The sequence below is a fragment of the Lepisosteus platostomus genome, chromosome 1 (genome assembly GCF_059453375.1).
Source record: "Lepisosteus platostomus isolate fLepPlt1 chromosome 1, fLepPlt1.hap1, whole genome shotgun sequence".
NCBI lineage: Eukaryota > Metazoa > Chordata > Actinopteri > Semionotiformes > Lepisosteidae > Lepisosteus > Lepisosteus platostomus.
Genome location: NC_142611.1, coordinates 31,755,322 through 31,770,633, shown reverse-complemented (window position 1 = coordinate 31,770,633; position 15,312 = coordinate 31,755,322).

Here is a 15,312-nt window from a genome sequence, read left to right as displayed (position 1 = left end):
GCGCAGAAAGGGAAATTCACGACTGTAATGTATAATGCTTTGTTGGCCCAAGGCCAGCTCAGGAAAACTCTCCAGCCCAGCAAAAGTAGGCTCGCAAATGTGAAAAACATCCTGATCAACATTGTTATAAATAAAACTGTTTACGTACTAACCATAAGTAAAAAACAAAAATTAAACATAATCTAAACACACAAAAACCGACAAGATGCAACAGAGAAGTCACTGCTGCTGCTGCTGCTGGTCACAACAGTGCGCAGCGCCTAAGAAATACAAATGAGCTAAAAAAGGCTACATATGAAAAAGGCTTAGGTGGCTTTGATGATGTCATTTAGATGTTCTACATAATGTGCCAAAGCAATTACAAAGGGAAACAGAATTCTAGCATAAATATTGTAGAGTTTAAGTCAAGGGATGTTAAAGTTGTATAACTTTCTGATTTCTTCAGAATGAGCAATGAAACACAAATCAGAGGACACAAGTGGAAACTAAGCACCTCATCTCATTTATAGGCTTTGTTATGTTCTAAGGTGTTTGTTAAAAGTAAAATAATTGTTTATAGCAGGATCCACCTTTTTGTTTCTGCATGTGCAATATATTTAATGATAAACTATTTTCAATCAATCCATATTTAACTGCTTTATCCAATTCAGGGTTTCGGAGAACAAAAGTCTATTGCAGCAAGAAATAGGTGCAATGCGGTATATACAATTGAGAGAAAAAGATTGTGAGCCCTTTGGAATCATTTGTAGTCCTGCACTAATTGCTCCTAAAGTGTGATCTGATCTTGATCTGGGTCATAATAATACATAAACACAATCTAATTAAACAAACAATTCACAAATTTGTTACTATATGGAACACATACAGTAGTTGAACCTCTAAGATAATGACCTCTATTAAAGGAGATAATTGAAGTCATGATTTCCATTCAATGAGATGACATTCAGGTGTGAGTTTGAGGTTTAGGTGCCCTAAAAAAAACCACTACATTTGGTTACCAACAGAGTCTGCTCTTCACAGCATAGCTTTGTTTCAGTGAAATATCCCCCAAACAAAAGAGGTTGTAGTGGACCTCAGAAGCAGAGTTATCATTGCTCATCAGGCTAGAAAGGGTTACAAAACAAGATCCAATGCTACAGGTCCACTAGGCATCTCTTTCACTGGCTAACCACTGCTCTCCAAAAACAAACATTGGCCATTTCATGTCAAGTTGTCAAGTTTGCCAGCTGGATGTTTGGCAACATTATATCAATAATGGTCTGTAGTACAGCTGGGCGATATGGCCAAAAACATTATCACGATAAAAATTTTCATATCAGTCGATATGGATAATTATCACTGTAGCGGCGAGGCTTATTAATAAGAAAGAATTAAGTGTTCTGAGCTTTCCCAAATGAGGCCCCATCTCTGTTCATCTCTGTGGTGCAGCCACAGAGAAACTATTCATGCAGGCTGATTTAAAGATGTTTTCTTTTGATAAGGGACAGCTCCCAAAGGGGGATGCACTTAGCTAAGCCTGGCTATCATGATCAATGGTCATCCATTGGCGCCTATCTGTCTAGGGAGTGCCAGATGGACATCTGGACTGCATTCCTAAGTGTCAGGAGTAAGTGACTCATATCTCACCTTGATCAACCAATCAGGGACTGGTAGGGCCGAGTAACCCACACGGGACTCTGATGCCCATGGAACTTTCAGCCAATCAACGAGCTGAAGTTCCTCCAGGTAAAAACAGGCAACACAGAGAGCCTGAGAGATTCAGTAGAATTCTGTGGACTATTCTAAAGGGAATTCAAAGGAGAATTCCAGGGCAGGACGGCCCAGGGGCAGAAGGCTCCCAAGGGCAGGACATTCTCGCAGCGCGCCTCCTGACCATCCTGAGACTCAGCCCGGACAACCACGGAATGGCCAGTGTGTCCGAGTGCCAGAACTTTCCTTTTTTCTAAGAGTCTAGAGCGGAGGTTGCCAGGGAGTAACCAGAGGATCCACCCGACATGCACCAGCAGCAGGCCTCGTGAACAGGTCAGAACTGTGGACAGCTGAATCACTATTCAGAACTAGCTCTTCATCAGGAATGAACCTGTGCGCAAACTTTGCTAGTTAAAGCCAACACTAACTAGCCGGTCAGTGAGCATCTGCAGTGCACCGTCGCAAACCGCACAGCACAGCCTGGCACCTAGCCAGAGAGCGCGGATTGGACAGCAACAAGCCTGCAACTGTTTCTTTGTGCCCGCAGGAGATCTGAATCCCCAGAGATTGGATGAGTATTCAACGTCATTGCATTACAGCTGGAGAATTCAATTGTTATCCCAACCAGTTGATATCAATTTAATTCCTAAGAGTTATGTACTTGTTTTGAGTATCTAATGTAGAAATTATAACCAAGTTCATTTATGAAACGGTCTAAATGAATGATATACTGAACGTATGTCCTCTTGATATATGTAACTCTTTGTAACTGACTGACTATATACCTTTTGTATTCTGATAACCCTCTCGATAAGATCTGTTAGGTTTATATGCATATTCTATGTATTGTGTATTAGTACCTGTGTGTGTGCATTGTTTGAGTTATATCGCATGGTTGGATTCTAAAGCCATCAAAAGAATCAATTTTGTGATTTACTGCTACAATTAATAATTGTCCCAGTAAATGCCCAAACCCTACAGAACTGGTGCCTTCAGAGAGCACACTACATCACGATAAATGTCAAATCATTATTTCTTTCAAGTTTAAAGGCAGGTGAAAGTTGAAGAAACCAGACAGTTAATTGGTAAATTAAACAACTCTTTATTTTAAGAACACAACAAACACTTACCAAACAGCAGAAACATTAAACAAATCTGAGGTAGAGAGTATTCAAGTCTTTTGTTATGTTAAAATATGCATGAGTAAAATTTACAAAATTAATATCTTAATAGAAAAATTAAATACTGCAGTGTGATGAAATACACATGGAAGATGGCTCAGACAGACTGCAAAGTTTAAGGTGCTCTGTTTTATGTCTGCTCGTGAAAAGCCAAAATATCTCCAAATTACCGAAGTTGAATGACCTTTTCTGTCGACGATGTCATCGTCCTTCGAGTTGGTCGTTGGCAGCACTACATTTGCTCCAGTGTTGCTCAGTTATCCACTCTAACTACAATCTTGTCAGCCACCACCGTGTGAGTAAACAACACCACATTAGCTGCCTGGTCTGCAACACGCACGTGCACTTGCTCAGTATTTTGTGCGAATGAGCATATCATGCGCAAAGCATAAACATATATATCGAACATTTTTCGAACTTTTGTTAAAATTATATCAAGGAAAATTATATAGTGATAATAATCTTTATCGAATTATCGCCCAGCCCTAGTCTGTAGACAGATAATGCAAAAGTGGAACTTCTTGGCATACATTTGCAATGTTTAGGAAAGGAGGACAATTCATACATACTGCATACCTAAAAACACAAACACAAAAAACCCCTCCCAACCGTGAAGCACAGTGGAGGGACCGTCATGTTTTGGGCTGCTTTACTGCCTCAAGACACAGATGGATTGCAACTATTGAGGGAACAATGAATTCCAAGTTGTATCAGCAAATTGTGCAAGAGAATGTCAGGGTATGTCTGTCATTTGAAGCTTAATAGAAGCTGGGTCATGCAGGATGACAATGATCCTAAACACAGGAGCAAATCTACCACAGAATGGTTTAAACAAAGGAAGTTTTGCATTTTGGAATGGAGCCCTGACTATATCCTAATTGAAGTGCTGCAGCATGACCTGAAGAAAGCTGTTCATGCAAAACATCCCAAAAATATAAATAAATTGAAACATTTGTAAAGAGGAATGGTCCGTAATTACCCCCAAACCGATGTAAAGGACTGTTCAGCAGCTACAGGAAATATTTGGTTGAAGTCATTGCTGCTAAAAGAGGTTCCACAAGTTTCTAAAACTAAAGGTTCACATACGTTTTCCAGCATAGACAGTGGATGTTTAAACAATATGTTCAATATAAACATGAAAAAAAGTTTTCTGTTTGTTATTTGTTTAGATTGTGTTTATTTGTTAGTATGACAGAGGTGAAGATCAGATTACATTTTAGACAAATAACTGCATGAATACAGTTAATCCAATGGTTCACAATTTTTCATACCACTGTATCCTGTACCGGTCATCAATCCATCACAGGGCAGATATAGATATAGGTAAACCACGCACACCAGAGCCCATTTTCCGAGAAGCCAATTAACCTAACAGTATGTCTTTGTACTGTGAGAGGAAGCCCATATAAATATGGAAAGACCATAAAAACTCAATGCAGATTTCTAAACTTCTGCTTAGTTCCTCATAAGCAATTCTCAAATTGCAGGTAGTAGGCACTCAGGGGAACATGAGTGGTTTTTATTGATAACTGGTTACCACACAGAAATGAAAGTTGGAAACATACAATAAGTAAGCACACCAGGTCCAGAATTGAACGTAGGGGTCCAGTAATGGAAACATTGATGGAAAAATCAAATCAATTTTTTCATGTTACAAGATCTAAATTTCTTTGAAAAAATTGATTTCTCTATTCAATCAGTCCATATTGATAATGTAATTTATTATTAGCATTGTATTAACAATAGTAGAGAAAGATCTTGGGCTGGTGTTATTATTCATCATGAAGGTCATCACTGACCTGGACACTTCCCAAATGATTGTTTTCACCAAGCTTCCATTAAATTGTATGCCCATCTCCCCATGTATTTTATGTATATGGTTAATAAAGAAACAACATTTACAATTCCCTCCTGTTTCATCACTGTGGGCAGCATAGTGGACGTTCTCCAGGACTAGCAGGAAGGAACGGGTAGTTTCAAATCAGAGTCTCTCATTTGTTCTTTTCCATCATTCCTCCAACTCATCCAAGGTTTTGTATTTATCTTCCCCATCAACAGGCTAGGGACTAACAGGTTCTCAGGTGTAGTGGACTATTTCATTTCCCATCCGTTAATTGCCCTCTGGCTCTTTGGGTTTAGAGTTTGATTACGCTTCTTCCTCCACTCACAAGACCTTGAAGAGGTTTTCCAGCCATTACTTTCCCTTTTCTCTGGCTGGCTTCACTCTGGTGCACTTTTCTTCGTTTTTCATGTATTATTTAGTAGGAGGTTTTCCCATTTCCTTTCTCCCCTTCCCTTTGGAGCTGGTTCCTGGCTGGGGATTGGTAGCTTTTCCTGCTGTGTGCCTTTTGTCTGGGCTGCTGCGATGGATATTTTGCCTTTGTCTGACTCACCCTTTCTCTCTGTTTGGATGAGGTCTCTGGTTTCCCATTTGCCACAGCACAGACTTGAGTGTAGGAAGGATTTTGTCCTTCCCTGCAGCTTTTAGGCTGATGTCCATTTATGTCACAACCATTGTATTTCTGTCATGTTTTGCCATTTCCAGTGGCATGCCCCTTCTCTCTGCAGTCTCTGCAAGGGCCCTTTGTACACACTCTGTCCATGTGACCAAGCCCTGTATCTGCAGAATTCTGGCAGATATCTGTATAACAGGAACTCTTTGTTATGTCCTATTCTGAAAGTTGCTGGAGTGTGGTGAATACTTTTAAACCCCTTGAGGTCCTTCCTCATGAGGACCTGGTATTGGTGCTTTCCGGTCTAGATTCTATAGTTGCACCTCACCTCCCAGGGTTCAGAGATCACGTACATGTGGTGATTGAGGAATGTCACGAAAGCCTCTACATAAGGTTTGTACATGCATGGTACATTTTTTTCCTTTCAAAGTGTTTCTGCCCTGAAATCCACAAGCAGAGGTCTGCCCTCTCTCTACTTGTACTTCTGTTGTAGGGCCTTCTGGTAGCTCTCCTTCATTAAAACAGCCAGGTCGATGAAGAAAGGATATAACGTGGAAACAGTCCGGGGTGGAAGTATTCCCTCTTGGTAGGAGAAGCTAACTCAAGCCCCACACTGGCAGGTGGTTGGAGGGAATAAAAACAAGCAGGTGCGGGCAAAGCTCCAAGAATTCCAACAGCAGCGGATATAAAGAAGTTTTTTTAAATCAGTTGATATGTGAGTCATTTTATGACAAAAAGAGAATTACTTTTCTTTTTTGGTAATGATAAAGGACCTAACGTTAGTGTAAAACAAATTATTTAATGTTAAATATTTAAGTTAAATAATTAACAAATTATAAAAGAATGTGCATAACAATCATATTTTGAAAATAGAAAAAAACGTTTAATATGATTACAAACTGCGATTTTGCTCAAACATGATAGACCTGCTGTAAAACAATGACTTTGCAAGCTGACCGGAAAGGCAGAGTTTGATTTTTTGCAGAGCAAGACGGAGTGGGGGAAGCTAATTAACCTGCTCATGTTAGAGAGGGGCCCCCACAGGATGTGGGACTTTCCCCTCCCTTCCTGTAATTGTTTTAGGAAGCAAGCAGGTAATTGTTTGACCCCATCAATGGAAGTCATTTGTTTTTTTCTTTTTTTCTGTTCATGTTGTTAATGTCCAAGTTGCCAGCATCTACATCTTACCGTTATGTGTTGGTTATGTATGGAAATTTTAAAGTAGTGACTTTAAATGTTAATGGGCTAAATAACCCAGTTATAAGCCAAGGTATTAGTAAGGTATAAGCCAAAATGCAACAGGAGAAAGTACATATTATATTCTTACAAGAAACAGACCTTTTGAGTGCTGATCACGAGAAGCTGAACAAGTATGGATATACTGTAGACTATAGCTGATTTCGAAATGGTCATAAAAGAGGTGTATCTATTTTAATACCTAACTCTCTGAACTTTGAACTCTTTAAAGAAATTAAGGATAAAGAGGGTCGATATATTTTAGTTCAGGGGAGATTGGAGCTTAATGTAGTAACTTCATTTAATGTCTATGCACCCCCTGGAAGTAATAGGAATTTCATAATGATACTCTCTGACCTTCTAGCTTCTGAAACTCAGGGGACACTTATTTATAGCGGGAATTTCAACATGGTACTTAATCATAATTTAGATTCAACCAACCTTAAGAGAAACCAAACTTCACACATGGCACTGCTGAAGAAAACATTTGTCCAGGCAAATAGGCAGGAGCGGGACATAAAGGGGATCCTTTTGAAAGGAACAGAGCATAAGGTAGCCCTTTATGCTGATGACGTTCAGGTATATCTAAGGGATCCAGATATCTCCGTTCCTAATACATTTAATCTCTTTTAGAGATATGGCCAGTACTCAGGATATAAACTCAATGTACAAAAAACACAGATCCTGTCTTACAGTTATACCCCAACAATAGAGCTTAAGCAAAGGATTAACTTTAATTGGAGTTTAAATATAATAAAGTATTTAGGCATATGGATAACGAAAGACCCAGCAAAACTATATGAAAGAAATTATAATCCAGCCATTAACAATATCAAAGTTGATTTGAGATGCTGGTCTTTGATCTCTCTAGACTTTCATGCAAGAATTGAAACCATAAAAATGAATATAGTTCCAAGATTATTATAGTTCAATCTTTACCTGTTGATATCCTCCCACAATTGATAGAATGGGATAAGCAAATTTCTTGTTTTATTTGGAATGGAAAGAAGCCAAGAATAAGATATGCTACATTACAACTAAATAAAGATAGGGGAGTGATCTCAAAGACTATTATTATGCAGCACAACTCAAGCCTCTGGTCTGTTGCTGTGATGATAAAATGATAGCCAAGTGGTAAGACATAGAGACTAGATAAAAAAAATAATCCAGTCCAAGCTATTATTGGCGATTGACCCAGATTTCAATATGATCAATTAGATTCCTTAAGATAAGATAAGATCACTTTATTGGCCATATACAAGTTCTTGTATTAGAAATTTGTCTTCTCGCATACCCCAACTTGCTCTCCATGAGACACACAGACCGGGAGAGAAGCTTGCGGTCAGAGCTCAGGGTCAGCCATTTATATGGTGCCCCTGGAGAAGTTAGGTTTAAGAGCCTTGCTCAGGGGCCTATCAGAGTAGGATTCCTTTGCCGGCCACAGGATATGAACTGGCAGATCTATAGCCACAGAGCCACATTTGCTTATGGTTTGCTTATGATTCAGCATTTTTGCCAGGTACAGATGCAGCCATTCAAAGTGAGCGGTACAGACACGTACCGCAGGTAAGATGACACGGGGTACTGCGGTGCGTGATTGGTTGACCGACAGGGGCACTGGTGGTCCGTTGGTCTGTCGTAGAAAGACTTACTGTAAACGTCTTTACTGTGCCCGTTTTAGATATTGAATTTTACCACTGAAGGGAAATCTTAGTAGCTGAGCATAAAAAGAATAGGAGCATACTGTAACGCGTGTGAAGTCCATAAACGATATTAATTTTGGAACTTAAACATACAGTATATGGCTGGTCTCGGTACTTTAAAGAAAACATACACACCAGTATTCCATTTCTCCCTAAACATTTTAAGCATCGAAGTCTTTAACTAACGCGATACCGGAGTCAATAAGCATACTTTTAGAATTTGATTAAAAGGGAATATAATATGGAATCACGTATCTCAAGAAATTAATAACGATATAATTATATTCATGTTGCAAAAGAACTGCAACGGACATAAAAACTCCCTTGCTTTTAACAGAGCGTTCCATAATTTCTAACTACGAAAATGCCAGGTGAAAGGATTTGTAAACATATTTTGTTAAAGCAAGTCAGTTTTTTCCGCAACACATAAAAGACATTTTCCCAAGAAAGTTTAGCCTTTGTCACTAATGAAACCACTAAATAAAGACATAAATATAGAAATCTTAAGATTTGTTTTATTTAATGTTGGTAGCAGGATGAACTGTCAGAGTGTATATTTTGTCGCAGAGTTGCTGCAAGATGTTAACAGTGAAAAAGGTATTTAGAAATGAGTTATTTCAAGATGAAAATTTTCAGAATAATTGCAAATCTAGCAGGATAGAGAAAGCACAGAAAACTGGCAGTTAGATTGATCAGATTAGCAAAGGGAATGAGAAGAGTGACAAACTAGTATACTTTAGATCTTTTTTTCTGAACCAGGGAAAATCTGATCATGTTTCCCTATAACAATAATAAAAAACTTTATTTGATATATCACCATTAAAGGTGGCATCTCAAAGCAATACAGTAGATGTAAAAACGGATAAAAGGACCACAGATTACAAAGTAAATGCATATAAGAAAGACAAGCAGTTAGAGGTGCTACCAAAATTAGAAAATGAAGCAGATACAGACACTAAGTCTTCTGAAAAGAAAGGTTCTGAGGTTAGATTTAAACTGGCCCTGGTGTGTGTGTGTTTGTGTCTGTCTGTCCTGTGATGGACTGGCGCTATGTCCAGGGTGTATTCTGCCTTGTATCCGTCGCTTACTGGGATAGGCTCCAAATCCTCTGTACTGGATAAAGAGATTAGAAATGGATGGAAGTAAAGGCACTGTGTGGATGGAACTATACACAGTGTTAGAAACCCACTATGAAATGGCAGCATCTCACTGAGAATAAAACATTTTATAGTGCTGGCTTAAGGAAACAGCCTTTCCACCTCTCTTGCACATCAGTATCCATACCTAGTTATTTAAACAAATTGCCTCTAATTATAAACATCTTAATATGCTGGCTCTGTGGATCCGCATCAGCTATGTTTGCCCATTGCTTCAATTCATGTGCATCCAACGCACAGTTCAACGCTAGCAACTACACAAAATCTAAAATATGAGCTCTACTTGCCACTTACAATACCAACAGTACCAGCTAACTTTAGTAGTGACATTTTCATGGATCTTTTTTACAATAAAATTTACAACATCAGACTTCAGACACAATTAAACAGGCCTCAAAAAAGTCTGGTACAAACATTTTCAGCATGGAATAAACCGTTACTTTAATGGTATAAACCTTAAATGGATTCATATTCTCAATAAGATTTGGTGCTCAGTAACATGACTTAGAAAATGACAGAAGACATACGTATCATGCTTATCCTTCTATTTTTCATAATCGTAAACTCCTTAAGGCAGTTACATTTTCTCTGTTCTGACCTGGAGTTACAGAGAAATTTAAATTCTAATAAGAGATTTGTAATGAGGAAAGTCATACCAATCACTCATACAGTGATTGTACCAATCACTCATACAATCACCCCTCCCCTTGGCAGTACTTCCTCCCATGCTTTTAACTAAATACTGTCAAACAGCTACAATGGTATCTCTGTACAAGGCTTTGACTGTGTCAATCACAGCACCTACCGTTCCCTTACCAGCAACAACATGGATTCTAACACTCAGACATTAAAAAAAGTCAGGCCAAGAGAGAAAATACCGAGCTTTACAACATGCGGTACCAGTAACATTTTACCCACAGTAGACTCACCAACCAGATGTGTTTCAGTTTCTGTGATAAGCCTAGATTAATCATATCCTCTCCTCTAGTAGGAGCACCAAGTGTAAAGATGTAACGTCCCTATTACAAATAATGGCAAAACAGAAGTTCACTCTTTCTAGAACATACCTTCCTATGGACACTCCTAAAATGTATAAAATAGTGTCCACAGCATCTCATAATAGAGGCAAATGGGGAACTACAAACTCATTTCATACAATGCCATCCATGAGGGGTTAAATACACCCTGAGAGAAATTAATTTCTGGATAATTCAACGCCTGTGATTTCTGGAATATGTATTATCCCAAATATTTTCAAAAGAAATTGAATCATTTCAATGAATCTGTGCCATTCAAGTACCTGCTCCAGACAGTAACCACTGCTAAGGGTTTATATGAAGCTTGCATTAAAAGACTTTAAAAAAATGTCATAACATGTCATAACAAGCAGTTAGAGGTGCTCATTCCCTTTGCTAAATTACTTTTCATACTAATCTGATCAATCTAACTGCCAGTTTTCTGTGCTTTCTCTATCCTGCTAGATTTGCAATTATTCTGAAAATTTTCATCTTGAAATAACTCATTTCTAAATACCTTTTTCACTGTTAACATCTTGCAGCAACTCTGCGACAAAATATACACTCTGACAGTTCATCCTGCTACCAACATTAAATAAAACAAATCTTAAGATTTCTATATTTATGTCTTTATTTAGTGGTTTCATTAGTGACAAAGGCTAAACTTTCTTGGGAAAATGTCTTTTATGTGTTGCGGAAAAAACTGACTTGCTTTAACAAAATATGTTTACAAATCCTTTCACCTGGCATTTTCGTAGTTAGAAATTATGGAACGCTCTGTTAAAAGCAAGGGAGTTTTTATGTCCGTTGCAGTTCTTTTGCAACATGAATATAATTATATCGTTATTAATTTCTTGAGATACGCGATTCCATATTATATTCCCTTTTAATCAAATTCTAAAAGTATGCTTGTTGACTCCGGTATCGCGTTAGTTAAAGACTTCGATGCTTAAAATGTTTAGGGAGAAATGGAATACCGGTGTGTATTTTTCCTTTAAAGTGCCGATTCCTGGAATCTGACTGGCTGACACCCCTCTGAAGTGGTTCCATAAAATCTGGTATACGGAAAAGAAAGCGTTGATAAATACAAGTGTCTTTTAATACACTCTTTGCTGTGCTCTTGAGGATCCTTGTGATATTTTAAGCTCTAGTTGAATGATAGGTGTCGCATTTTAAATCATTTTCGTAGTTAGAAATTATGAAACGCCCTGTTAAAAGCAAGGAAGTTTTATGCCCGTTGAAGTAAAACAAAATGCCTGACAAAGTATGGCTTGGACAGATTCCAAGTGCTTGTACAAATGTGCTAAAGAAATTATACTTTGAGTATACAGCTTGTCCAAAGTCATCCATTATTAATACTATTAGTAATATCTTCAGTAAAGGCTTTGATGCATAAATATTTCTGATAAAGGTAGGTTGTGTACTTTTGTCCAACTGAGCAATCTTGCTTTCATAAAATATACCAACATTTTAATGACTGATGATTAACATGCTGTAATACACAATTCAAAATTAAAGGCTCAAATGCTGTAAATGAGAGGTTAAGCTCCCCCTGGCAATTTTACAAGGCGACGCCGGATAGTTTCCGGCAGAGCGTCAAATGATACGTGACACCACGTGATACCGCGTGATACCGCGACACGCCCACCGGGGTATGCCGCGAAATACCTCACCCATTTTGAATGGCTGCATCTGTATACTTCATCAAAGATTTAATCAGTGGGCTCATAGAGGAATTACCTCATTCTGTGCAATAATGGAAAAGGGAAATCTATTAAATTTCAAACTCTCAAAGATAAATATGGTTTGGTAAACCAGAACTTTTTCCAATACTTACAGATGTGTCAGTACTTTTTAAAAGAGATCAAGGAATATGATTCAAATGTTCAACTAAATCAAGTAATACAGATCATTATCCGTGCTTACAATAAAGGCACCAGTAAAACAGTATCAACACTATATCAGGGTATAATGATTTCTAGAAAAGAAATGACAAGATTATATTAAGACAAAATGGGAAGAAGAATTAAATATTGCAATGATTAAAGAGAAATTAGAGAATACGTGTAAAACAATGCACTTCCACAAACTCAAAAAAGATGGCGGGAATTTAACTTGATTCTTCATAACCCAAAAAATTAAATCGTCTCGGGTTGAGAAACAGGACATTCACATATATACTGATGGAAAAAAAAAACACAACATTGTCTGGAATGAGAATACTATAGTTATGGCTTATGTGCTTTTACAAAAAGTTGTCAGTTTGTTTTGAGCCCTCTGACCAGCAATACAGCTTGTGCAGTGAGGCATTGCAACTTGCCAATCACATGATCGTTAGGTGCACTTTTACCCAACGAGGTCCAGGTGGAACAATGCCTGATCAGGTCACCTTTAAAAAGGCCTTAATTCAAAGCTTAGGTCACTGCAAGAAAAAGGCCACACTTTGTCAGTTTTCTGTGCATTCCATAATGCCTCAAATGTCACCAGAGGCAAGGGAGAGGGCCATTGGCATACTGCAGACAGGCATGTCACTTGCCAGTGTTGCCAGACACTATGGAGTAAGCCACCCCACGGTGTTCCGACTGCAGAGAAGGTTTCAGCAGACCAGCAGGACAGATGACTGTCCAAGATCCGGTCGCCCTCGAGTGACCACACCAGAGCAGGACCAACACATCAGACTGCTCCATCTGAGAGATCGTTTCAGATCTGCCACCCGTGCTGCTGCTGAAACTGCTGGCAGACACAATGGCCGCATCAGTGACAGGACAGTGAGGCTCCATGCTGCTGGCCTTAGAGGAAGGCGACTTGTCAGGAGCCCTCTGCTTACACCTCCTAGACATCACACCCGACTGTCTTGGGCCAGACAGAGGCTGCGATGGACTCTCCAGCAGTGACATCAGGTCCTCTTCACGGACAAGTCAATCAGCCTGTTCCATGCAGACAGGAGGGACAGAGTGTGGAGGAGGAGTGGTTGCGTTTCATTTTTCTATCAGTATATTTTGGCAATGTCCAAGAATTCAATCTTATTGGGAAGAAGTGTGGTCTCAGATTCAAGATATATTATGTTTAGAATTTCCAAAGTCTTGTTCAATTCTGTATCTGGGTAATCTGCCTGACGAAGCTTGCTAAAAGTATTCTTGGCAGCAAGTAAGAAAGGTATAACATGTACAGTAAATGGTTACAAAGAGGCCCCCCACAACCAAAGAAAATTGGATTGTTATTGTTTCAGAGATTTATGAAATGGAAAAATTAACCTTTTAGTTAAGACTCCAGAAGGAAAATTTTGAGAGATACTTGGAGAGGTGGATTATTTCTAGAAACTAATGAGAATGACTTCATGCATTATACCCTCTGTAAAGATGCAAAAGACTTTTACTTATTTATGTTTATAATATTTGAGGTTTTGAGATGACTGCCAACTGTCACGGATGTTGGAAGGGACGAACTGTGGAGAGTCAGGTGAGCGGAAAAAGACCCATATGCGTAGCTCAGCAGTTCAGGAGTCGTATAGAAACCAATGCTCTCAGGCAGCAGAAGTGGGGCGACCTGGATGCTAGGCGGGTCTTAGGACATCCGAACATCAATGCTGAGCGAAGGTGAATCAGTGACCCGGAAATATATAGCTCCAGAGAGAGAGACACCAGAAGGACAGCAAAGCACAGGAAACTAGGGACAGGACAGAGTAGAAGCGCCCTCTGGCTGCAGAGGGCGTGATACCAACTCACTTTTTTCTGATTACCTTTGTATGTTAATAAAAAAACATAAGTAAAAAAAAGAAGCAGCCAGACAACTGGCTTGAAAGTCTGGAGGCATTAGATGTAATCTGGTTTCAAATCTTGCTAAATGATCAAGATGGTGGAGCCTGGAAACTGCTGATTGTGTCTGGAAAATATGCAGTGAAATCACTGCCTGAGTGATTAGATCAAACTGGATATTAGTAGAAGTCAGTTTTCTAAAACTCTTGACTGTTTTTACGGAGATATGAGTGAGCGTGAACAGGAAACTAATCGCCCACATCAGGACATACTAAGTTCAAATAAGTCTGAGGAGGGCAAAGCCGATAAAGCCATGTCAGCAGCCACGTTTATTTGCAAACGTATCCTCCATATCTGAAAAATTACAGAAGTTGTATCTTCTACAGAAAGTTATTACAGTAGTTCCAATGGCCAATTAAAAGAGGCAGTGAGCCTCATTAATACACTAAATCAAAGAACTACAAGAAGAGTGTAAAATGCTAAACGACAAAATCGTTGTACTCACTCAAACAATGGAAAAACACAAAATGAAAACTCATTGCTGAAGGAATCTTCTAGACTTACAGTGTAGACAGATAAGAAGAAATATAATTATAATGGGAGTAAAGGAAAAAAATAAAAATGAACATATAGAGGAGTTGGTAAAAACATTTATGAAATATGAGTTTATGTTAACAGAGGATCAGGTTGATGTAATAAGCTTTGAACAGGTGGATCATATACAGTAGGGAATAGGAGGTCTGAAGTACATTCAGAAGTAGCTAAACTACAGCCCTTGTTTCTTGCATTATAAAATGAAGATGATGGTGATGGAGAAAGGGAGAGAATTGAAAGGGAAGAACATTAATCAGCAGTTTTCACAGGAGATAGTAACTAGGAGAAAGAAGCTAAGTGCGGGGCATTATAGTACACCTAATAGAAGATAAATTATATCGTAATGGCAACCCCTTTTGAGACTCCAAAATTACAACTTGGCTGTAAGGAAAATTTATCTCACATTAGGATATTCTTCTACTGCTATTTAAAAAAAACAAACATCTGTATGTTGAGATTACTTGTTTTTTTCTTTAACGCACTTACTGTACATCCGTCATTTTCTTTTTCACTATGATAAGGGCCATA